This window comes from Prionailurus viverrinus, chromosome C2 (assembly GCF_022837055.1).
Source record: "Prionailurus viverrinus isolate Anna chromosome C2, UM_Priviv_1.0, whole genome shotgun sequence".
Classification (NCBI taxonomy): Eukaryota; Metazoa; Chordata; class Mammalia; order Carnivora; family Felidae; genus Prionailurus; species Prionailurus viverrinus.
Window position 1 is genome coordinate 46,782,542 of NC_062569.1, and position 25,210 is coordinate 46,807,751.

General features: G+C 35.5%; 1 long non-coding RNA gene across 5 annotated transcripts in view; it reads right to left on the reverse strand.

The window, feature by feature from the left end:
• Window positions 1-25,210, reverse strand: part of LOC125174806 (uncharacterized) — a 51,502-nt gene that overhangs the window by 20,930 nt on the left and 5,362 nt on the right. The window contains exon 2 of one of the 5 annotated variants that reach the window (XR_007155566.1): window positions 9,071-9,149. The exons of 2 other annotated variants lie outside the window; for them this stretch is intronic. This is a non-coding gene — a long non-coding RNA (uncharacterized LOC125174806). Of the gene's footprint in view, window positions 1-546; window positions 597-9,070; window positions 9,150-25,210 lie in introns of those variants that run through there. 2 more of the 5 variants (XR_007155570.1, XR_007155567.1) reach the window with 2 other exon arrangements.

Below are 25,210 nucleotides of genomic sequence, written 5' to 3' on the forward strand. Positions count from 1 at the left end.
CAGGCTTGTGATGCTGGGGATCTGGCGTATTAGCTGGGGTGGGTAGGCAAGGTGCTCGGGGGCAGGAGGGGCAGGCTTAGATCGCTTCTCCTTAGGTGATCCACTTCAGGAGGGGCCCTGTGGCAGCGGGAGGGAGTCAGATCCGCTGCCGGAGGTTTGGCTCCGCAGAAGCGCAGAGTTGGGTGTTTGCGCGGAGCGAGCAAGTTCCCTGGCAGGAACCGGTTCCCTTTGGGATTTCGGCTGGGGGATGGGCGGGGGAAATGGCGCTGGCGAGCGCCTTTGTTCCCCACCAAACTGAGCTCTGTTGTCAGGGGGCTCAGCAGCTCTCCCTCCCTTTGTCCTCCAGCCTTCCCGCTTTCCGAGCAGAGCTGTTAATTTCTGACCTCCCAGACGCTAAGTCGCGCTTGCTGTCGGAACACAGTCCGCCCGGCCCCTCCGCTTTTGCAAGCCAGACTCGGGGGCTCTGCTTGGCCGGCGAGCCGCCCCTCCGCCCCGGCTCCCTCCCGCCAGTCCGTGGAGCGCGCACCGCCTCGCCGCCCTTCCTACCCTCTTCCGTGGGCCTCTCGTCTGCGTTTGGCTCCGGCGACTCTGTTCTGCTAATCCTCTGGCGGTTTTCTGGGTTATTTAGGCAGGTGTAGATGGAATCTAAGTGATCAGCAGGACGTGCGGTGAGCCCAGTGTCCTCCTAAGCCGCCATCTTGCCGCAACTCCTATGGCAATTTCTTATAGTAGCTCTAGAAAACTAATATACTTAGTTATAATTGTTAAAAGACTTTTTTTGTTCTTATGTCATAAGTTTTATAAAAATTCAATAATGTTAACAAAGACTTGTTTTATGATATTATTACAAATTACACTACATTAAGGAATCTTTGAGGCTTACATTTGAACTCTATATAGAAAATTTTATTGAAAAAATATTTTCTTTTCCATTAAGGAATTTCCTATAATTCCTATTCAGTCCAATTTAACAGGTTGTTTGTAATTACCTGTCTGTGAATAGTACTCTGGAAGGTAACAACATTGCCAACAACTTGACTTCAGACTTCTGGTCCCTTGTTTTAAGTCACCTGGTTTGTAGTAATTTGTTATGGGAGGCCCAGGAAACAAATACAATACTGACAACTTCAGGATTTTTTGTAGATGACAAGGGGATTCAAGTCCCAGCCTTATGACCTCATTTTACATTAATCACCTCCATAAGGGCCCTATTTTTAAATATAGTCATTTGGGTGTTGGGATTTCAACATATAAATTTGCGGGGGCGGGGGTCACGATTCAGCCTATAACATTGTGATTATTTTTCTTTATTTCTTTAGATATTTTTAAAATGTTTGTCTTCCCATAAAATGACCCCTTATTCTTGTAACCTTTTACTTTTTAGAACCAATTTCCCTAAAACACTTTGTTCGTATGATTCATATGAGGGTAGCCACAACCCCACACCAGGGATGGCACATGCCATAGTCCTAATTATTCAGAGAACCAATGAAAAATTTCGTTTGGCCTCTGCAAAAAGATAGTGGCCACTATATATCATGTTCCCCCCAGGGTCACTAGAATTAACCTTTACACAATGTGGAGTGAGCCTGCCAGAAAATAAAGGCACTCAGAAGAAAATAAGGCCAGAGAGAGTAGAGACAAGACAGACAGGTACCTGCTAATATTCAAACATTCAATGCAGTCTGTCAGAAGCTTGACCCATACATAACTTTTGAATTACCTGATAAATATCCTATATTTGCTTAAGCCAGATTACATTGGCATTCTGTTAGTTAATATTAGAGTCCTGACTACAACAATTCTGGAGTTATAGAAAACTTGTAAGTAGATATCATAATCTTCTATTGTCTGGGCAATTGTGTTAGATCATGTGATAGGTAGTTTTTAAGATAGTCCCCAGTGATCCTCATCTTCTAGTATAAGATGCAACCTCTTCTCCTTAAGTATAAACTGAACTTACTGATTCACTTTTAATGAAGTGAATAGATGGAATCTCACTTCTGAGATTAAGTTACAAAAGACCGTGTTTTTGGTGTTTGATGCTTTGTCTTACTCTCTTTTGGATCACTTATCTGGGTGGAGCCAGTGACGAGACTTGAGGCCCACCTGGTGAGGGACCACACAAGTGAAATTGGAAGCAAATCTTCTCCTCATTCTCCAAACCAACTAGGCCTTCAGATAAGACCATAGCTTCAAGCTGACAGTTTGATGCAATGTCATGAAAGACTTTAAGCCAGAGGCAGCCAGCTAAGCCATGCTTGGATTTCTGATGCACAGACACCATGAGAGTATAAATGTTTGCTGTTTTAAGCTGCTACATTTTAAAGTAACTTGTTATATGGTAATAGATAATACAAATCACTTGAAAAATAATAAATCTTGGAAGCTATTTGAAAGCAGTATCATATCATATCATATCATATCATATCATATCATATCATATCCACAAACAGAAATAAGCTATTGGCCATCTATGAGTTGTCTCCTAGATAAGACATATATTTTCATTAACATTGAGGGTCTCAACACTTACAATCTCAGTAACAGGAAGGAAGAATCAAAGTATAAGAACAATTTGTGTTTCACACCCTTGAATTTGAATGCTGAGTCAACCCCAACTAACTGAATGACCTTGGGCAAATCACGTAAAATCTATGTGCTTCTGTTTCCTCTTCTGTATAATGGAGATAAGAAAATCTACTTAAAGAGTTTTCTGGAGATTAGAAATAATATATGTAGAATACTAAAACCATGAGTGGGCACACAGGACTGGAGCTTAATAATACATGGTTAGTATTTCTTTGACTAGTACCTTTAAGGTGAAGGAGCAGACTGACAACAGGAATGCATCCTTTGATATTGGCATGGTACTTGGGTGTGGACCCAAGTTGTGACCACTTGCTTGTTAGGATTAGGTTCTAACTGACTGGTTGGCCCCACACAGTTCAGTTCTCATATTAAGGTTGCTTGTGGTCCTTCTTTGAAACTCACTGGAAAATTATGTTGTGTTGGGTAGAAGATACACGTATTCAATGTGTGAGCTAGGTCACTTTTTCCGCCACAGTGGGACTTTACTATTGTCAATATTTTGTCAAGTGTCCCCAGACCTCTTTAATATGTCCCTTTCTGTAAAGGTATTAAAACATTTCACAAATTTGTTTACCTGTTTATGCCATAGTTAAATCTAATGTTTCCTGTTAGTTTAAATTACACCAATCTTTATCATATCCCCAGAGGACATTTAGGCAAGCTTATATATCATCAATTTGCAAATGGGAAAACCAGTACATCTAGAGGTTAAATCCATTTATAGTGTAGAGAAATCAAAGCCTATTACTGATTTGGAAAATCCCTGGAGACTTCTGTCTTTCCTATAGTTTAGGAACTTGCAAAATAATAATTATATATTATGTCAACAAAATCATTGACCATAGTAAATGTGAGTTTGTTTCTCAGTGTATTTAAGTCTAGTCAGATCCTTATTAGAGAAAAGTGCCCAGTTTAGCAATTCATAAATACAGTGGATATCTCAGATAGTATTGAATAATAAAAGAAAATTAATAGTTGAGTGTTAATGTAAAGCATAGCCACAGAATTTCCATGAAGGTGATACCTGAGCACATTAGATGTGGTATATAATAGAAGATTTTGTTATTTATAAACCCAGTGTTTGATGTTTAACAGGCCAACAGATAGCAGCATTAAAATTATAATTATCATTTTTTTCTGATTCCAACAATATGCATTCATTATAGAAAAAAAAGAAAATGTTAAAATTAAAAAAAAATCATTCATAATTCTGACATTCAGAGATAATTTATGATAATTTGACATATATCTCTATAATCTATCTAAATGAATAGTATATATATTCATTTAAATCTATAAATTATATATTTGGGATTATACCAAAGAGTTTTGGGTGAATGCTACTTCAGTTTTTATTTGACAGTAACATAATGTCAAACCTGGCTTAATGTTTAATATATCATTAATATGCCATGTATTGTGTATACAAGTATCATCTGGGCACTGCAAAAGCCTAAAGGACATCATTTACATAGACTATGACACACCTCCTAGGGTTGTATAATGTGACAGCCTATGTTAAATGTTCTTAGAAAACATTTGAAATGGCTACATAATTGCTCATTACGTGACTCTTCCATTCTTTATTAGCTACTAGTCTACTGTTCCATGCTAAACTTGCTTCCAGTTTTGATGTTATAAATAATGCTATGTGACATTGTGCAAAAATATTTGTATTCTCTGCTTATTCATTTAAGGAATACCCTTGGAAGTATAATATATATAAGTCAAAAGATAAACAATTTTAAGTATTCTCTATATATACTGAAATATATAACAAATGCTTTAGACTACTTACTGGGCGGCTCTTGTTTCCAATTTAAGCCTGTATGCCCATCAAAATTTCCTTGGTTTCAAGTAAACTTAATTTATTTCAATAAGGAATATCTATATCTATATATGTGTATGTCTATGAAACATAAAAGAAAATTTCACAGAGTCCTAGGCACTCAAGACTATAAAGAAATGGTACCGGGAACTCAAAAGCCATTAGGAAATTAGTTAGCAGTAAAATTTTACCTGTCTCTGAATTTGTGTATTATTCCTCTCTCTCTCTCTCCACCCCCCCCCCACTTTCCCTTTCCCTCTCCCTTTCTCCTTTTCTCCCTCTCCCTTCTTCCTTCTCTCCAGCTTTTGGAATAGTCTAAAATGTCTACAACACAGCTGATTGTGTATCTTCATTCGATCGACCATTCCACATCAAAATAACATCTTTGATCCATGTAACATATTCCTAGGAGTTAAACCTTATTGACCTTTCTTAGGCCATTTGTTTCTTTTCATTCAGTTGATAAGAATAAACATTGAAGAGCCATGTAGTACAAATCTGACAATTATTTCCCACCACAGGAAGGAATTTCTAAAAGAATGGCAAACACTATGATACAGACACTGTAAAATATGACCACATAGTGCCATAATTAATCATCTGACTGACAGAATTGTGGATTCTAAACTGATAGAACACTGAAGATAGTCCAGTGGCTTCAAGTCATCTTTAGCTTAATTCTTAGGGAATCATGGAAGAATCCCAGATGCCAACACAGCAAGAGGGTACATGGAGACTGGATAAATTGACTTTGGGTTTGGAACCCTTGATTCAACTACAGCTGTATACTTGTATATGTTTTATATATATGCCTTTCTTGTAAGCTCCAGAGAAAAAGAATTTAAGGCAGAAAGAATGTGGGAAAAGGGAAGGGATAAAGGGAAGAAGTGGGAAAAGAATTCTGTGCCTAAAATTCATTTGAAATCACTTATTTTCAACCAACTGCCTGGATGAAATCACTTATTTTCAACCAAATGCCTGGATGAATGAAAGGAGAGTAGAAAGACTGTGGGATTTAACATTTTGTGATGTATTTAGTATTCTCTTAAAATATCTAAAATCAAATACAAAATTTCCTTTGAATATATCTTTTCCTGAGAGAAGTTTTCCATTATCTTAGTGTTGTTTATTTCATGTAAACTAATACCTGAACTTATTATATTAAAGTCTATTTACCCATTGCTTGCAAGCTCTGAGTTACTTAAGAAAATATCTTCCCTTAACTGATAATGAAAACCATTATCCAAAAAATTATTTCTTACTAATCTGGAGGCTACTAATCTGGAGTTTTACTTCCTCATCTGGGGATGATTAATATGTTTAATATAGGGAGAAAAGGCACTTGAAATGAATCAACATTAAATTGACACTACAATTTCATTTGTAAAAATAGAGGAAAAGATTGTGATTGGAACTTTATTTTGAAAAATAAAACCAAAATTATAAAAATGTGATTAAATATAATCTAATATTTAACTAAATTTAGTTTACAATTGCAAACATGGTTCAATTTTTAGAAAAGACAAAGAACATTGTTTTCTTCTTGGTGCAATTTACTGACAAACTTGTACTATTGCATGATATCATATGTGCACAAAATGTGTTTTTTTTTTCAGTATGATAATAAGGAGGATTATTCTTGCAAATACACACATGCTTAATCATTCTTTGCAAAGCTCTCTCTTAAGTCTTTGATTTTTAACAATCATTCTCTTTTGAAACCCCTGCCTATCCTTATTTTTGTTAACATTTTCTTCTCCCATTGTTTATTGCTTATTTGCCAATGACTTCACATGAGATCTAAGTATTTCTCTAATATCCTTCTCATGGTCTCCATGGAATTCTGTATCTTTTGCAAAGCTCAAAGTTTCATTTGGCAATAAATTTGCAATATATTGGCCTTCCAAACATCCAAGAATAGAAGCAGGCCAAGCCACAAAGAGAAGGCAAGCTGCAGTAGAATAGATTCTACCGTTAAAACAAGATGGGGATTAAAAGATGTTTGAGGGAAAACTAAATTTCTGTGTGGTTTCTTCATTCATGATTTTTTAAGACTCTCTATGTAACCTTATAGTGCAGCTCCTTGGAAGGCAAAATACACAGATTAAAAAAGGACCTTCGAGATAAGAAAAATGAGGTACAATTTAATTGACCTTTCAAGATACTTTAGAGAATTAAGAAGACAAAACTAGTTCTACATTTCTTATTTTAATTTGTCTTTACGAATCTTGCTTTGTGTAGATCATGCAGTCACAATTCCTATGAAATCATTTGTAAACGTGATAGTTCAAGTAGTTGAATATGTCCGTATTGCCCTCTAGATAGTATTAGGGCTACTTCTAGGCAAAGCTGTGATGTAAAATGAGAAGATACTAGTGTTTATCGTCCTCCAAATTTCTGTTAGGTAATTTTCTTAGGTGCTTCGGTACTTGCTGTCCTTCTTTTCTGTCCTGCTGATCTCATTTTTCTGATTATCTCTGGTTGCATAAGAAACCACAACACAACTTGGTCGTTTCAAACAATAATGTATTATTATCTCTCATGATTCTGTGAGTTTATTGGATCTAACTGGGTGGTTCTCACTTGCAGCCGTATATGTAGTTTTAGGCAGATGTCAGCTAAGGCTGTAATCATCTCAAGTATATTCTAGCTGGACATCCAGGTTAGGTGTGGCAATGATTAGATACATAAGGGTAATTGATAAAATAAATGATATTAAGGATAGTAAGAGCCTAGTTTCTCAATGTTGGACTAAGGAGTTACAAATAGGGAAGGGGCAAAAACTAGAATGAACTCTATGTTGTTGCATTTAAAGTTGAGATATTAAGGGGCGCCTGGGTGGCGCAGTCGGTTAAGCGTCCGACTTCAGCCAGGTCACGATCTCGCGGTCCGTGAGTTCAAGCCCCGCGTCAGGCTCTGGGCTGATGGCTCGGAGCCTGGAGCCTGTTTCCAATTCTGTGTCTCCCTCTCTCTCTGCCCCTCCCCCGTTCATGCTCTGTCTCTCTCTGTCCCAAAAATAAATAAAAACGTTGAAAAAAAATTTTTTAAATAAAAAAAATAGAGATATTAATGTGAACTCTTCATATTCTAGATAGATAAACTACATATGGATGTAAGTATAAATCTATATGTAAACATATATCTCTACCCCCACACCTAAATAAATATGCATATGTAAAAATAATAAAATATATTTGTGTGTATATGTAACATATATAAATATATTTCCTATCTTTTTCCCCTGAGCAGCTGGGAACCAGCAACCTCCAATAGTAATGAGAACACCTAGCACCCAGATCTTAGTTTCTAAATATCACTGTCCACTTAAGGAAAGTAGAACTCCTTGGACAAGTAACTCAATCTATCACTGGGCAGGAATATTGCAATATGAACCTGGACAATCATGTGTCAGAAAGAAAGAAATTCTCAAAAAATGATGGAGAAATGTCCAAAGGACAAAAAAGTGCCTTCAAAGGAGACCCAGTGACTAAGTCTTGGACAAGTTTAACATTAAAGTAAATAATGAGGATATTGGACTGCAACTTATTAAATAAAACAATCTATCAATCCACACTGATTTAAATAAATGAATAAATTGAAGTTTTAACGAAAAATGAGATATTTACCTAGCCTCAAATACTTGCTCCAATAAAATACTTAATTATAAAGGGGGAAAAAGTAACTTTATGATAAGAAGCCTGAAAGATACCACCACAAACAAGTGATCAAAGTTAACATCATCAGTAACGGAACAAACCCATGTGTCACCTAACAGGATGAAAGAGAATAATGCAGAGTCGCTTTTGTGGTATGTCTGCTCAAGTTGAAAACCTAAATTTAATCATGGGGAAACATGAGAAAATCCAACTGAAATAATTCTGGAAAATAATGTCTATAATCTTCAAAAATGTCATGGTTGTGAAAGTCTCAGAAAGACCACAGAACTATTCCAGACTGAAGTTGTTTAAAGGATTATGACAGCTAAATAGCATGCATGATTCCGGACTGGATCCTTTTCTTACAGAGAACATTATTGAGACCATTTGAAAAACTTGAATGGAATCCAAGGATTATATGGTAGTAATGTATCAATATAAATTTCCTGGGTAGTTGTCTTAGGGTTATATAAGAGAATATCTTCGTTCTATAGTAAAGTGTGCAGGGATGATGGAGCATCGTGTTAGCCTCTCAAGCTCAAATCGCCCAGGAAAATGCTATTTGGATGATTCTTAACATTTTTTAAGTTTGAGATTGTTTTGAGATAAAAACATTTTTAAAAAGTTACAACTAGGGCGCCTGGGTGGTTCAGTCGGTTAAGCGGCCGACTTCGGCTCAGGTCATGATCTCGCAGTTTGTGAGTTCGAGCCCCGCGTCGGGCTCTGTGCTGACAGCTCAGAGCCTGGAGCCTGCTTCCCATTCTGTGTCTCCCTCTCTCTCTGCCCCTCCCCCGTTCATGCTCTGTCTCTCTCTGTCTCAAAAATAAATAAACGTTAAAAAAATTTAAAAAAAAAGTTACAACTGCAGAATCATTCAGCAACACTCAGTGTTAACAAGATAAGGGTAAAAGTTATGATTTGTAATTAGCTATGCAGCATCAGGAAGCTATCTCAGCACAAACCACAGAAGTGTTACGAAAAGGATATCACGGACCCAAACCTGGAAAGCTCACTCTGATAGGATCATTCTGTTATCAGTACTGGTACAGGTGGTCCCCAGCAGGCCACTAATCCTAAGTGTGAAGGAATTAGAAATTCATATCAGATACTACCATATAGATTTTAGAGTTTATTGTAAATTCTATGTTGTTCTCCTAAAATATGGGGTGCAGTGATTCTAAACCATATTATTTTCTAAAAAATCCTAAGCCTTCCATGAAACCCCTATGTGCACATATTACCAGAATACGTGCAAATATATATTTCAATATAAATTCCTGGACTAGAAGGTCATATATAAGCCCCAAGTGGACAAAATTAAGAAAGTGTTTTCCCATACAGAATTCTGTCTTGCACATTAATCCTTTCTAAACTTGCTATCTATGATATTATACTCAAAAATACGTGGCTAAATTGAATGGTCTATACATATTTATGTAATAAAATTCCTAAATTAAGTCTACAAAACTTGATTATAAATGAAGATCTAATATAAACATTCTTTGGATTTTAGCACAGGAGTGATGCCTTGATGTACACTTAAGGATAAGAGGAAGGTAATTAATAATAAATCACTCTAACTTCAAGAGTCATAAATCTATTTGCACTTTAAAATCCCCATTCTTCTAAACTACAGCTTAATGTTTCTTTGGAAAGTGATGAAATTCACACAGAATCAAAGGATTAAGTTTCTTTGACTCACTTTGCTCTCTTGGAGAATGGGAGTTACCAGTTTTAATTGAAGGAAGACTAATTGAGGGATTAATTCCCATTTGTTTAATCCTTTGAAGATTGTTACCCAAATACAATATTATTAATATTTATTCATCACTCTCAAAAGCCAAGCCCATCACAAATATAAACTCCCTATAATCAACCTTTCATTTACAAGTGGGAGGAGACTAATTCTATTAACAAAAATTGAAATAAAATGTAAGATTCCAATAATCCCTCCAAAGGTTGCAGCAGTTAAGATCAATGATTATGACAAATATATTATGCTACAGTCCTTAGTAAATTGTTTTATCTAGAGACATTATAGCATACAGAATATACAGAACACAGAATATATAGAATACAGAATATACCAAAATCTATGAGACTTGTTGCAACCTTATTTTACAATTATATAATATTGTTTTCCTTAACTATTCCATAAATATAGATTGGTGCTTACTCTGAGCACAGCTTCTTGAATCTTCCAAAGCTTATATCAATTAATGGAATCTTTCTTTTAAATTGAATTTTTGCTTTCATTTAATTTTGCTAAAATTTTTTGGAGACATTGAGGGAAACTATATGCATATATGCTGGAACTTCCAAAAATAATCTCTAAGTTTTGCATTTAGATAGCATTTTTCTTGGTTTACCATGACAATAAATAAGATTCCAAATTGAATAATGGACCCTGATGTGCTCTTGTAACAGTACTAAAGGAATTTATCAAAGAAGAAGGCCAATATTACTTAAAGCACCATGAGATACTTCTTATTTTATTTTAGATGTTCATAGGACTCTGTAAACTAAATGACAATTTATTTTATCTAAGACCAAAGTGAATTCTTGGCTCCTTTAAGTGGAATTTCATATGATATCTGAATATATCTGCTGTCTAACAAACCAGTCATACAAATGTTTATTGAATGCCTTTCGTAATCTCAACTCACTGATAGATGTTGCACAGAATAGAAGAGAATTTTAAGCACACCATTGCATTCCAAAAATGATTCAAAATGCCATTTTACAGAGAAATAAAAAAGAAATAAGTTAGTATGAATTAAAAATAAATGTAAAAAACTATTAAAAAGGATAGGGACACAAGGACATAAAATGTTTTATAATCAAGTGCAAAAATGTAAACTTCCTTCCCAACCTCATTCCATGCATTCATTCTCTGATTGAATTCATTCTCTGATACACTCAATCCAGTCATACAACCTCATTATAGATTTGTCAACTACCAGTTGTTTGAACTTGTTTGAAGTTGTTTGAAGTTGTTTGAAGTTATTTGAACTTGGTCTTCTCTTTGCTATGTTCCTCCAGCTTAGAATCCTGACCCTCTCAACTACAACAGTATTCTGTGTTTACTCTATTTGTTCTCCTCCTCTACTGTCTTCAAAGCACTTATCACTTTGGGAAATTATTATTTATTTGATAATTTGTGTATTTATTGTCTCTGGAATTCATTAGAATGTTGGCTACATAATGACAGGTACTCCCTCTTATACTACTGTGTGCCTAGTACTTAGCAAAATGTCTAGCACATCTTAGATGCTTAGTAAATATTTGTTAAATGAATGCACTAGATATAGAAAACTGTTATCATGTCACTCCCCTAGTCGACAACGTTTTATATAAACATCAACAAGTTCAAATCTCTTTAAAATTGCCATGAATAATGGCTTCCATAATATGGATCCATTCCACATTCTGTATTTACCTATTGTCCTATATCTCTTAGCCATCATTATGCATATTTAATTAAACACTCTTTTTGCAGGAATTTCCTACATATACCCTATTTATTTTTTCCTACAACATGACCTTTACTCATATGTTTTCCTCTTTCCATCTCCACCCATTCATATCGCATCTATTCTTCTAGGCACGGTGACAACGTAACTTTTGAGAACCCAAGTCACTTTGTCTTCAGGGGTTCCTTCCACCATCAAAATATTAAAAATTATTCTATTTGTATAAAAACAAGCACAATCCTGGCTGAATTTGTTATTATATATTCATTACTGTTATATTAAATTTTTATGATATTAAAATAAGTTAAAAGTATTTTATCTATGGACTCCTAGAAGTATCATGGGTCCTAGACACATTGTGTATTGTGTCTTTAGGATAGTTTTTCTTCCAAGCACAGTTTAAATATCAACTCATCTTGAAAACATTTTCTGAGCACACCCCCAATACACACACACACACACACACACACACACACACACACACACACCATGTGCCTTACATTTTCTTTCCTCTATTTTTGAAACACATTCTATGGATTTCATTGAACTTAGTAATAGACTGAAGTCAAAGAGTGTAACTAATTCGTCTTTATTCTCCTCAAAGTTTCTGTCACAGAGCTTGACACTTTCTAAGCAACAATGAGTGTATTTTGATTTGAGATTAATTCAGGTACTAATAATATGGATTCTTATAGTTAAGGAAGTTTCCAGTAAAGAAAACTTTATGTATGTATATATGTATTTTAAATGTTTATTTATTTTAGAGAGAAAGAAAGTATGTGCACACAACCTGGGGAAGGGCAGAGAGGGAGAGAGAGAATCCTAAGCAGGCTCTATGCTGCCACTGCAGAGTTTGACGTGGGGATCAGTCTCATGAACCATGAGATCATGACCTGAGCTGAAATCAAGAGTTGGACACTTAACCCACTGAGCCACCTAACCACCCCAAAGAAGACATTATTTAGATGGCCCTAGAGGCATTGTTAAGTGTCAGATCCTAGGTCATAAACTATTGAATATGTAAGATAGAAAGATTTTATGGATCACATCTGCTAGAATAATAGATGATGAAGTTGGGTACATAAATTGGGTCCAGATTATGTATAACCATGAATTTCCGACAAAGAATTAGGGTCTTGATTCATTAAGTCATGGAGAGATGCTAAAGATTTCTAAGCAAGAAAGCAACATGATGAGAATGGTATTTTTAGAAGATTTATCTCCAGGTTGGGCATTGCAGGGATCAAAGCAGGGAAAGTCAGAGGCAAAGAAACCCGAGACATTATAGAAGTTGGCCAATATGGCTGGACTATAGGCCAAGTTCTAGTTTAGTCTCTTCTTGCTTGGTTTTACTCTTAATTTCATTTTCATGTAAACACAGGCATTTATTCAAGGTTGTCATTTTCTAAGTTACTTCTAAGTTTATTACAAAAAATCATAAACCTATAAATGACTTGATGTATCCTTCATCAGAAACATTAAATATTCTTCATTAGATGAAGCAATAAATGTCTTTTTAAATATCAGATCCAAACAGTCAATAAATAAGCAATTTTTAAACAAACAATGTAGGTAACTCCTTTTGGTTTAGGCCATAGCAAATAGAAATTGAAAATCATAATGAAAGTAACTATTATGTCGGTGCCAATTTTCAGTAAAAGAAGTGTTAGTTACATTATTTTATGTAATTATATCAATGACTTCTTAGTATTACATTAACTTCATTTTATAGAAAAGGAAACTGATATGTTAAGGCACTAAGAAGAAATCTGGGGCATCTGACACAGAGCCTACCTGCCTTCCATTGATCTCCTCAAAGAAGACAAAGCATATACGTGATGCTATTATATCAGAAAGTAAGAGAGCTGATGGCACAAAGTCCAAATGGCTTGCCAAGAAATAAGACCTCATGGAAAGGTTGAAATTGTCACTGAGCTTTGAAACTGTAGCTTGTTCAGAGAACATTTGGATCAGAGAAAACAACATGAATACAAATGTGGAGGAAAGAATCATCTTGTCATATGATGGAAAAATGTGTAAAGGGTAGTATCAGAGAAAAATTGGGTGTTGAGCTGGATAGAGAATTGAACTGGATCAGTGAGATATAGCAAGATAGAAAAATGGGACATCAAGAAAGCCTCCAAGATGTATAATTAGAAAATCAAGCGTCTAGTCAAGCCATCCACTAGGAGTAGGAATACAGAAGGAAGAATGCAAGGGAAGGAGGGCTGATGAGGAAAGACACAATGAATTTAGTGTTCAATATGCAGTATTCACATGCAGTTATTCTTCATATGGAGTTGTCCAGTTGACAGCTGGTGATGGTAAAACATAGCAAAACAGGGAGACAAGAAGTTCCTGGGGTAATCCATTACCAAAGAGAATGCAGACATTTATCAGGGAAGGCTGGAAAAATATAGCCACATCTTCAGAAAAGGAACATTTAGAAAAAGAAATGTTTTATATATATATATGTTCTAGTATATATCCAAGTAGAGAAGACATATATACTCAAGTATAGAAGGTCAAGAAAAGACTGTGGAGCTGGGTAAAACAGAAATAAGGTACAATGTGTAAAAATATGATGTTCAGGTTTTCTCCATCCATCTTGCATAGAAGAAACAAAAGGGAAAGATTTTAAATTTTTCTCCGGTAGTATTTACAATAGTAATGGCTACCCATAACACAGAAACTCTTTGTATGTAAGGTGCCAGGGATGATTGGTCAAACCTATAGTATGCCAGGTGTAGAAACGGGTCTTTGCCATGTACTCTTGACTTTAATCCTCTCAAAAACTCATGAGATGGTTATGATTATCATCAGGTTGGAGAGGCAGGAATTGAGGCCATACTACTTGTCCACTGGATGGGAGAACCGGTGTTCAACCTCAGATTTTCCTGACCCTAGAACATGCACTCTTACCTACTATATCGTAAACTTCACTAAATTCATGGGCTATAGTACAAAACAGTATGCTGGAGTACAAAACGGTAATTAAATGGGTTCCCAATTATAGTTCACATTTCACTACAGTGCAACAAAGATGAGCTCCTCTCCATTGTTCAGTAACAGCGAATTACAGACATTTAGCATATATTAGAGTAATTGAATACCCCCCAATTCCATTTCTTTTTTTCTTTCCAAATCTTTTAAAGTGACTATAGTGTGCAAGACTACACGTCTTGTCTTCCAATTCTTTTCATAAGCAAGCAGAAGTGAGATGTAAATTGCAAACAAACAAATAAGAAATAAGGGAGTTTCTTCTTCTCTGGTTTTCCTCAGTCTCTGGGCAAATTTCATTTAAATATTTTATGGTACAGTCATTCCTTTCCTAGCTTTCAGATGGTGAGCATTTTAGTCATTATTTTACAAGGCCAACACGTTTGTTGACTGAAGCAGTCATAGAGAGGCCAAGAGCAATAATTCTTATCATTTTATTCTGAGGGAGTGAATCTATTTTATACCATCTTTGGCTACAATGTAAATCTCAGAGAGAATCAGAAGCTAGTCTGTGTTTAAATGAATTAACTTCATACTGAAGTAACCATGATAGTTTGGGCCATAAATTAGGCTGTTTTAAAAGAATTCAGCCAGAACATTCCAAAAACGGTTACAGAGCCAAGAGACTGAGATCTTTTACTTTTAAAGGAAGTGGTTCTTAAAAACATTAGCTAATAAACTTCATAGTTTTTGTTATTGGCATAACATTAGTGGTGTAGTGTAATTTAGAACCCCAGCAATGAAAGAAAGCTATATGACCATTATGAGCACACTGTAGTTATCTTTCTTACTAAAAGCATATTAAAAACCTTTTTTCCCTCAGTTTTTGTCAGAAGAACTGAATATATTTTCTCCTGAAATAATGAAATATAGGGAAAGAATACTTTTATATTAGAAAAAAACTAGAATAATAGCACACATATTTCTTTTTTATTTTAGGTGTTTTAGCAAAGAGCTGTCTCTTATAATTGAGATTGCATTATTCAGGTCTATTAATGAAGATGTTTTTATTAGCTCTCACTAGGTTATACAAGTATAGGTAAAGATACGCATTCCTGAACCTCTTCCTATGTGCTTTTTTTTTTCCTATGTGCTTTACATATATTACCACATTTTCTTAATATGAATCCTAGGGAATAGATATCTCTGCTATTCTTACTTGATAAAGAAACAGGTTCAGAGGGGTCATCATTTACCCCTGTGAGTGGCCAGTTTGTGAGGGGCCCAGCAAGAATTCAAACCTAGGTAAGCACTGCTTGGCAAAATTATTATGCTTACTATATTATTTTATTTTTAAAAAATTAACTTTATTGAAGTATAACTTACATATAATAAACTATATACACTTTAAGTGTACAATTCAATGAGTTTTGACAAATGGGTGCACCATTATGGGAAGATACAGAACATTTCCACCATCCCCACAAGTTCCATTCAGTACCAATATGCCACCTCTTCTTCTTCCCTTCTTCTTCCATTCATAGGCTTTCTATAACTAGATATAATTTTTTTTATTTTGTTACATGCATGTTCTGTTTAATAAGACAATATTACCACAAAATGCCAAATCCACAGTTCTTCGTCTTCTGCAGTAACTTGAAACAATACAGTACTTCTGTTAATATCAGATAATATTACCAAATCTAACACCTTACCAGATAATAGAGCAGTTAGTTTAGGGACCAAAGGATCAATGGCAATAAGGGGGGGGAGGAAAAGTGCATATAAATTTGTTTTGTAAAGTCAACTAAATGAAAAATTAATCCCAGAAAGTGTTAATAAATATAATATGGTCTTATGTGCACCAAAGTAATAATACCTGCCTTAGAAGGGTGATCCCTAGGTCCAGATAATCTGGACTGCAGAGTCATGGGATCATAAGTCTCCTGTTTTCCAGACATGATACTTTCAGCCTCCTCTATTCTCCTCCTTGTCTATCAGCTTCTCTGCTACTTTCCTCCTGGGGGACCTAAGACTCTCCACACACCTTTCATCTTAGGTCATGAACTGCTTGTTTGTTCTGACCAGTGATACAGCCACCAAGTAAGAGAACCAAGTTGCTATAAGGCTTGGCAAACCAGTGTGAAATGTTTTAGTCCTTTATTATACAATTGTTGTGGTTTAATTAAGAGAAACAAATAATGATTCATAAATGGATGAAGCACTTTGTTAAATAGAAAAACAATAACAACATTCAGATATTTAAAGCAAATGTAATTTTGTTTTCTATGACTGATCTGATTTTCCTTTGAGATCTTCATCTCTTTGGTAAATGAGAAAACAAAACACTTTTTTCAATTCCTGAACTATAATATCTCATTTCTTCCCTATTAAACTATCTCTTCTGGTTGATTCTGTCTTTCTCAGTTAAGGCTTCTGGATGCCCTCTCTTCCCTCATGCTTTTTGGAGACAAATAAATGAACTTTCTAAGGTTGGCAGAGGTTACAAAGAAGGATGTTCAAAAGCACAATTGTTTTCAGGAAAATATCTCTTAGCCATAGATGTTCTTTTATCCTCTCATCAGGTTTTGTCATCTCTCTCCACAATCTGACAGAGTTTATAGCTTGGGCTCCCTACTTCCCCTTCTTTTCTCCATCACATCTTGCTTCTTCTGAAGGGCTTAGCCTCAAAACAGAATCCATTCCACATACCAGGGAAGGAGCAAAAGATCTAGTCAGACCTCTGGCTCCAGATCCCTCTGTGGAAGCTATAGAGATTTGGAAATTCCCTTTATATTGCAGCAATACTAAAATTTTAAGGCTGTTGTCTTGCTAAGAATAAAAAATACAATTTGCAATGCAAAACTTAGTACTGATGTTCTCTCACTCTTTTCTTGTTTTATTCTCTGATGTAGTAATGCTAATCTTCCTCAAGGCAGAGTAAAGCAATATAAAGGATAATATATTAAAAAGAAACATCATATGAATAGACGTATCAAAATATATTACCATCATTTCATTTATAAATACTGTGGAGAAAAGAAAAAGAAAATATTACATCTTTCCCTAATATTGTTCTGAGTGTCCCTTTCTAACAAGGTCAAAACTTGACAGCCAGGCATTTGAATTTTCCACAAATTTATTCATCTCATCTTGAACTATTCTTGAGACACATGTTAAACACATGTTCCAAACACAAGAGGTTAATCATTGTTTCTCTAAACAACGTTTACTTTTCTGTCTCCATATCTTTGCTCAAGCCTTTATCACTACCTAGAAGGTCCTTCCTTTTTCGTTCATTTGGGCCAACTCAGATCTCATCTCTACCATGAACTCAGGCAATATTGAAAACTCTCTGTCTAGGACTCTTGCATATCTCTATTATATATTGTATCTCCATTATAACAGCTTCTTTTCCTTTTATGAATTAGAGATACTTCTTAAAGGATCTGTCTCCCACACTAAAGTGCATGGCTGCAGGGCAGGAACTGTGAACAATTCACCCCAGTTTCACCCACAATACCCAGCAAGGTGCCTTATATGTATTACATGATATGTGGCTACAGTTATACATATCTGTGATGTTGGGTGAATGCAAATGAAAGGGAGAAAAATGTCTTCTTCTTAGTTATTCCTTGTAAAATTCAAAAGAAGTATGCCTGGCCTTTTGGAACTAAAAGGAACCTAATGTAATAGAAGTCTCACCCACAGTCTGTATAATACAGAGGACTTCACAAATGACAGAGAATTTCTTCAAAAAGAAAAATACTTTTCTATCAACTAACATATTAAGAGAGTCTACTTAGAAAATTTGCTTTAAAATTTCTATGACTTTTGCAAATAGTAATGCATTTTCTGATGCCACTTGGAAAACTACATGAAATTAGGTATTCAGATCTTGATATCCAAATATTGAAATAATATAGATTATTTATTGTAACTTCAGAAGAGTAATTACCGTAATTAAAAGGTCAAGGATAGTAATTCAAAGGAAATCAAAAGTAAAATCTTAACACAGACTAATTTAGTCTAAAGAGTATAGCTTAAAGTATATTAACATTCTTAAAGAGTGGGAAGGCAAGATGAGATACTGTTTTTAGAATATAACTAGGAATAACTTAAGTAGCCAAAACTGGTGTGATGGATTAGTTAGGTAGAAAGTAATGGCAACAAATTTTTGTTGGTTGGATAGGATAAAGGTCGAAAGCATATTCTGAACAGACCACATCATCTTTGAGACATACACCGACATTTATGTTGACATAGTGATAGCCAGAATGACCGAATGGACCCAATGCCCCCCAACCTTCACAGGGCCATGGGTAAAACATACGGAAAGTGAAACAAGAATTGTAAGAAATTTTAAAGAGAAATTAAAAATAGCTCGGTAGTCATACAAGTGTTAAGAACCAATCTTAAATAAATAGCAAACACAATCTCATTACACAAGAAAGGATGTAATACATATTTGTTGTAATACATATTTACCAAAGTTGTAATACATATTTACCATATTGCCCAGGAGCATAGTCCTTATCCATTACTTTACGCCATCTCTCCAAAGCAGCGTATGGAAAATTGTTGTGAGTCAGACCATTTAGTGAGAAATGCTCTCTGACAGCAGTGCCAAGGAACATTTTCTTGATGGATATAATCAGTCACAAAATCCTCTATTCCCACTCTCATGCTTCATCCCATCACTAAATATTATCTGTACTTCTATTATGTGCAAGACTTCATTCTAATTTCCATTTTCCAGACGGTTGAGTCATAGCACCTGTTCTTAAGAAATCACAATCTGGGGCACCTGGGTGGCTCAGTCAGTTAGGCATCCAACTCTTGATTTTGGCTCAGGTCATGGTCTCACAGTTTGTGAGATGGAGTCCCATGTTGCGCTTAGCACTGACAGCACAAAGCCTGCTTGGGATGCTCTCTCCCTCTCTCTCTGACCCTCCCTCCACTCTCAAAATAATTTTGAATAAAGAGAAAAAGAAAACACAATCTACTCTGGGACAAAGAGATACCTCTACTCTAGGAGAAGAAATAAATGCCACCAGAATTTCTTTCAGCGTTTCATAGAAAAGAGATTATCAAATATTCCAGCTCAGTGCTCTGTGCACAATCAATATTGGTCAAATAGATAAATGAATAGATGAATTCATAAATCCAGAAATTTAGCTAAGTTCCATGTAAATACATTAGAGATTTTCAGCCTATATCACATCTGAAGCATAAATTAGCTCTATATTACATACATATATGTACATAAAAATAATGCCTTGCAAGCTTCTGTGAGTAACACTGCTTCTTATGATGCTTGGCCTATCACTAAATGTCTGCAACACACGCCATTTTGTGCAGTTTGATAACATGCCTCCTTAGATTTAATTATTTAAGACTTTTTTTTAATTTTTCAATGTTTATAATTGAGAGACACAGAGAGACAGAGCGTGAGTAGGGGAGGGCAGAGAGAGAGGGAGACACAGAATTCAAAGCAGGCTCCAGGCTCCGAGCTGTCAGCACAGAGCCTGATGCAGGACTCAAACCCACGCACCGTGAGATCATGACCTGAGCCGAAGTCAGACTCCCAACCGACTGAGCCACCTGGGTGCCCCTAATTATTTAAGACTTTAAATGTAATAGTTTCCTCTTTTTTTCTTCAATGATTCTATCTCCGGCTGCCCTCCTATCCTTCTGGCTTCAAGTTTTCCATCTCCTTTGTGGCCTTCTCCTCTAGTATCTGTGCCTTTGTTCTTGCCAGGGTTCTGTCCTTGGCTTTCTATTTTCTCCATTGTACATTTTTCTCTAAGTGATAGCATCTGGCCCCATGGTTTCAGCGACACTCTTGTCCACTTACCATTCCCACATCTAGTTTCCCAGGTCAGATATATGTCCTAAGCTGAGACCCATACATCTACCTGAGTACTGGAAGGCTCTATCTGAATGGCACGACGCATAGACACCTGACACTGAACAAATTCTATAAATACTAGTGCCTAAATATTTTTGGATTCCATAACCTACATATTCTGCTCACTGCTACTCCTTTGCTCAAGTCCTTTATTATTTCTCAAATGGATCTGTTCAATATCACTTATCTGATTATTCTATCTCATGCTTGCTTTCTCACCAATGCACTGGGATCCATTCTCCACACCACTGAGATCGATCTTTAGAAAACTAATCTGATTTCTTTACTTCCCAACTGAAAAGAGTTCAATAATAACTCATAACTGAAAAGATAATTAGCTTGGTGTCTGCTGGCACTTAGGATCTATCCACTAACTACCTTTCTGCCTTCACCTTTGATCATACTTGTTGTTCTCTATAAAACAATTATTAGTGACCTTGCCAGTTTCCAGAATGTCCTCTTTTGTTTCTATATCAGTACAAGTGTTTCTTTTTCCACCCTTTCTCTATCCTTCATCTGATTAATGTAAATACTCATCTCTGAGTTTTCTCTTAGGATACCTCCTTCAGAAAGCCCTCCTTAACCATTGCAGCTTTCTATATACTGCACCAAATGCAGCAGACAGAATGTCATCTGTGATTAATCCTTGTTGTAGGTATGAATGTTTATCTAACATCAATTTAAGGCCTTGAAGGCCTTTTCTTGCTACTGAAAAAACTGACTGCAAAGATGATATAGGTTAAAATGACTGTAGCCATATTTGTTAATGGTTACTGATCTAGGGGCGCCTGGGTGGCTCAGTCGGTTGGTTGAGCATCCAACTCAGCTCAGGTCATGATCTCATGGTTCATGAGTTTGAGCCCCACATCGGACTAGCTGCTGTCATCACAGAGCTGGCTTGGGATCCTCTGTCCTCGTCTCTCTCTGCCCCTCCTCCACTCACGTTCTCTCTCTCAAAATAAATAAACATTAAAAAAAAAAAAGAGTTCCTGATATAAAGTTTCAACCCTAGCTCTCTTAACTACCAATTTGGTGATCTTAAGTAAGTGTCTTCTTTTTTGTTTTGTTTTGTTTTGTTTTGTTTTGTTTTGTTTTGTTTAAACCTCTAAGCTTTTTCCCCTCTAGAGTGGATATAGTTCACTACTTCATTGGCTTTTTATCATATGAAATGAAATATTAAATGTGAATCACTGACTGAATTGCATGGAATTCAATAATTACATATATGCCATGGTAACTAATGAAATTTAATTTCACAGCGCTTTGTGTTAACATTAACCTGCATAGCTCATTTCTGACCTCAGGTATTTTCTTCTACTGACTATGTATACGGATTCATCCGTATACAAGTTGCTGTTGCTAGTTCAGTAATCCCTCCCCTCCCAGTAGCCTGTCCTCTGTAACTATTCATCTTCTCTATGTCCCCTGACCAAGCTTTGAAGCAGGTCATCTCATTTATTGATCAAATCATCTCAAAAGGTGGAATTTTGTCAAAGATTCAAGAAAAAAAAAACACAGTCACTTAAAATTGAATGTCAGATATCACTCCTAAATTTCCTCAACCATTACTCTTGAGTTGGAGTTTCAAAAGTAGAATCACACTAAAGAATGCACCTTGTCTTTTCCCCAGCAGGAGAGGGGAGAGGATATGTGAAATGGCAGCTGTAGCAGCTTTGACTTCCGTAAAGGTCAATTAAATTTAAAGATACAATCAATGTGTTATTTACACGTGATTTGTGTCTTTCCTATAAAATCAATAGTAGAGTTGCATTATCACTCACTTAATTTCTTTTTTTACATGTATTTATTTTTGAGAGACAGAGAGAGACAGAGCATGAGCAGGAGAGGGGCAGACACAGAACCCAAAGCAGACTCCAGGCTCTGAGCTGTCAGCACAGAGCCCAACGCGGGACTTGAACTCACGAACCAAGAGATCATGACCTGAGCTGAAGTCGGATGCTTAACCAACTGAGCCACCCAGGCACCCTGCATTATCACTCACTTAAAGACAAAATGTAATTACTTTTTATCCAATCCCACTAGTCTTTCTTTTCTTTTTCTTCTTCCTCATCTTCTTCTCTTCCTTTTCTTTCCAAAACAGTTCAATCTTAAAGCCACTCAATGTAGGCGATGAAGGTAAATATTTGCACAGGTTTTGGGGGTAGGAAAGAAAGGGAGTCCCCTGAAAAGTAGTGTTCTAAGTCCAAGCAGGGTAAGGAGGGCATTCTTCCCCAACAACAGCCAAGCATAAAGTATCACAACCCAGGAATGTAAAACAGGATTTCACATAGGGAAGAGTCTGGCACAAGAGGCCTAACAAGGTAAGAAGGGTATTTATGCAGAAGGAAGGTGGCAATGGTGATGGCATAAAGGGAGGTTGATCAAATAAGTAATATATTTAAGATAAGAGGATCCTGCTTCCGCATTGCCACAGAAGTCAGTTCAAATATAGAAAGAAAAAACATTAGAATTAACCTTGTTTTAGAATTGGTGGCATCAATGTGAAATAGTAGTCTTCAATAGGTAGATAAAAATGGAGAAATATGGATGTAAATATATGTATCATGTGTATACGTGTATATTATGTGTGCATATGTGTGTTCAAATGCATGCATATATATACTCTAGCTTGTCCACTAAGTGGTATGGGACTAGTGATACTCTTAATAGTCATGAATGTCCATGACGCCCACTCAGATCTTGGCTTCTAAATACTATTCGCCACAGATAGGAAATAGGGCTTGTTGGAGGAAAGGCCAATTTTAGGTCTTAAGGCAATACAAGATGAACACAGAATATCCTTTAGTGCCAGAAACTAAAGAATTGCTCAAAAAACAAATGATGGAAACATGTCAAAAAAACAAAGTAGTAACGTTGAAGGATATTTATTACTCAACTGAGGAAAAATTGTGCTTTTGGCATAAAAATGGATGTAGAAGTCAATGGAACAGATAAAGAGCCCAGAATTAGATGCAAACATACATGGTTGATTGTTTTTCACCAATGATGCAAGAAAATTCAGTGTGGAAAGTATAACCTCTTCAGTCAAGATGCTAAAACAGTTTTGCTATATATATATATATATATATACATACACATATATATATACGTACATATATACATATATATATACATATATATATACACACACATATATATATACGTGTATATATATATGTGTGTGTGTATATATATATATATATATATATATATATATATATATAAACTCAAGTCTTTAAATCTTCACATCATATTTTTAACAATAATAATGGACCATATACTTATGTGTAGGAGCAAAACCTACCAAATTTCTAGAAGAAGACATAGAGTAAACTCTGAGTGAACTTCAGTTTAGTGAAGGTTTTATTAAATACAAAGCAAAGCAGAGTAGTAATCATTTAAAGTTTTTGAAAACTTTGGACTTTAGAAGCAATTTCCTTCAAAATTAGGGAGAGAACTTGAGTCTAGAATATATACAGCATTCTTACAACTTAATAAGAATAAAACATCCCAAATGGAAAAAAAATGTGAACAGATGCTTCACCAGTGAAGATATATGGATGGTAAATGAGTACATGCAAAGATGCTCAACATGATTGTCATCAAGGAGATGCAAATCAAAACCACAAAAAGATAATACTACATACTCACTACAATGTCTAAAACTTTAAATACTGGCCATACTTAAGTATCAGTGAGGTGGTGAAGCAATCATAACTCTTACACACTTCTGGTGGGAATGCAAAATGGTATAGTTTTTTGGAAATGGATAGCACATTTTTAAAAGTCAGTAGGGCCAAGCCATTTCACTCCTAGGTATTTACCCAAGAAAAATGAAAGCATATGTTCATACAAAGATGTGTACACAAATTTTCACAGCAGCCTATTTGTAATAGCCTAAAACTGGAAACAACCCAAATATTCCCTAGAAGGTGAGTAGATAAACAAATTGTGGTATAACCATATAATAGAGTACAGCTCAACAATAAAAAAAAAGAGAAATACCAAAATATCTACTTAAGTTTTTTCATTGGTATCATGCCTTCAACTATAGGCATTTAGTACGCCCCACCCAAAATAATGAATTACAGAGGCAGTTAAATCTCAAAATCATCATGGTGAGTGAAAGAAGACAGGCAAAAAATAAAAGAATACATAATGTATAATTCTATTCACATAAAATTCTAGAAAATATAAACATATCTTTCTATATCTAGTCTATAACATAATAGCCCGTCATCTACAAAAGTGCCATGAAAAGTAAAGAAAGACCAACAAACTGTTCCAGGAATGTGAAGAAGCATGGCAACTAAATGTGAACAGATGAAAGCATGTTTGCTACTAAGGCCTCACTGGGACAATTGGGAAGTTTGAGTGTGGGGTAAGGACCTTGTGGGAACCTCTGACAATACTTGAATGGAATCTGATTAGATGTAGTAATGTGTCAAAATCTATCTCTTGGTTCTGTTTGTATTGAAGTTACATTGAAGAATGTTCTGGTTTGTAGGAAATGCTAAAATATTAGGGGTGACGGAGGCACATATTTGGCCACCTAGTCTCAAATGCTTCAGGAAAAATGAAATTGTTCTTTGCACCATACTTTCAATTTTTCTATAAATTTCAATCGACAGATGGGTAGATAAATATAGATAGGCATAGATAAAAAGATTAAAATTATCAGAATGGGCTAAAATAATAAACAAACAATAATACTTTTTTCTATACAGCTATCTATTGAAATTTATAGAAAAATTACAGGACTTTTTTCAATAACTCCATCTCTTTCATCTTCCTTTCCCTAACAAAATGT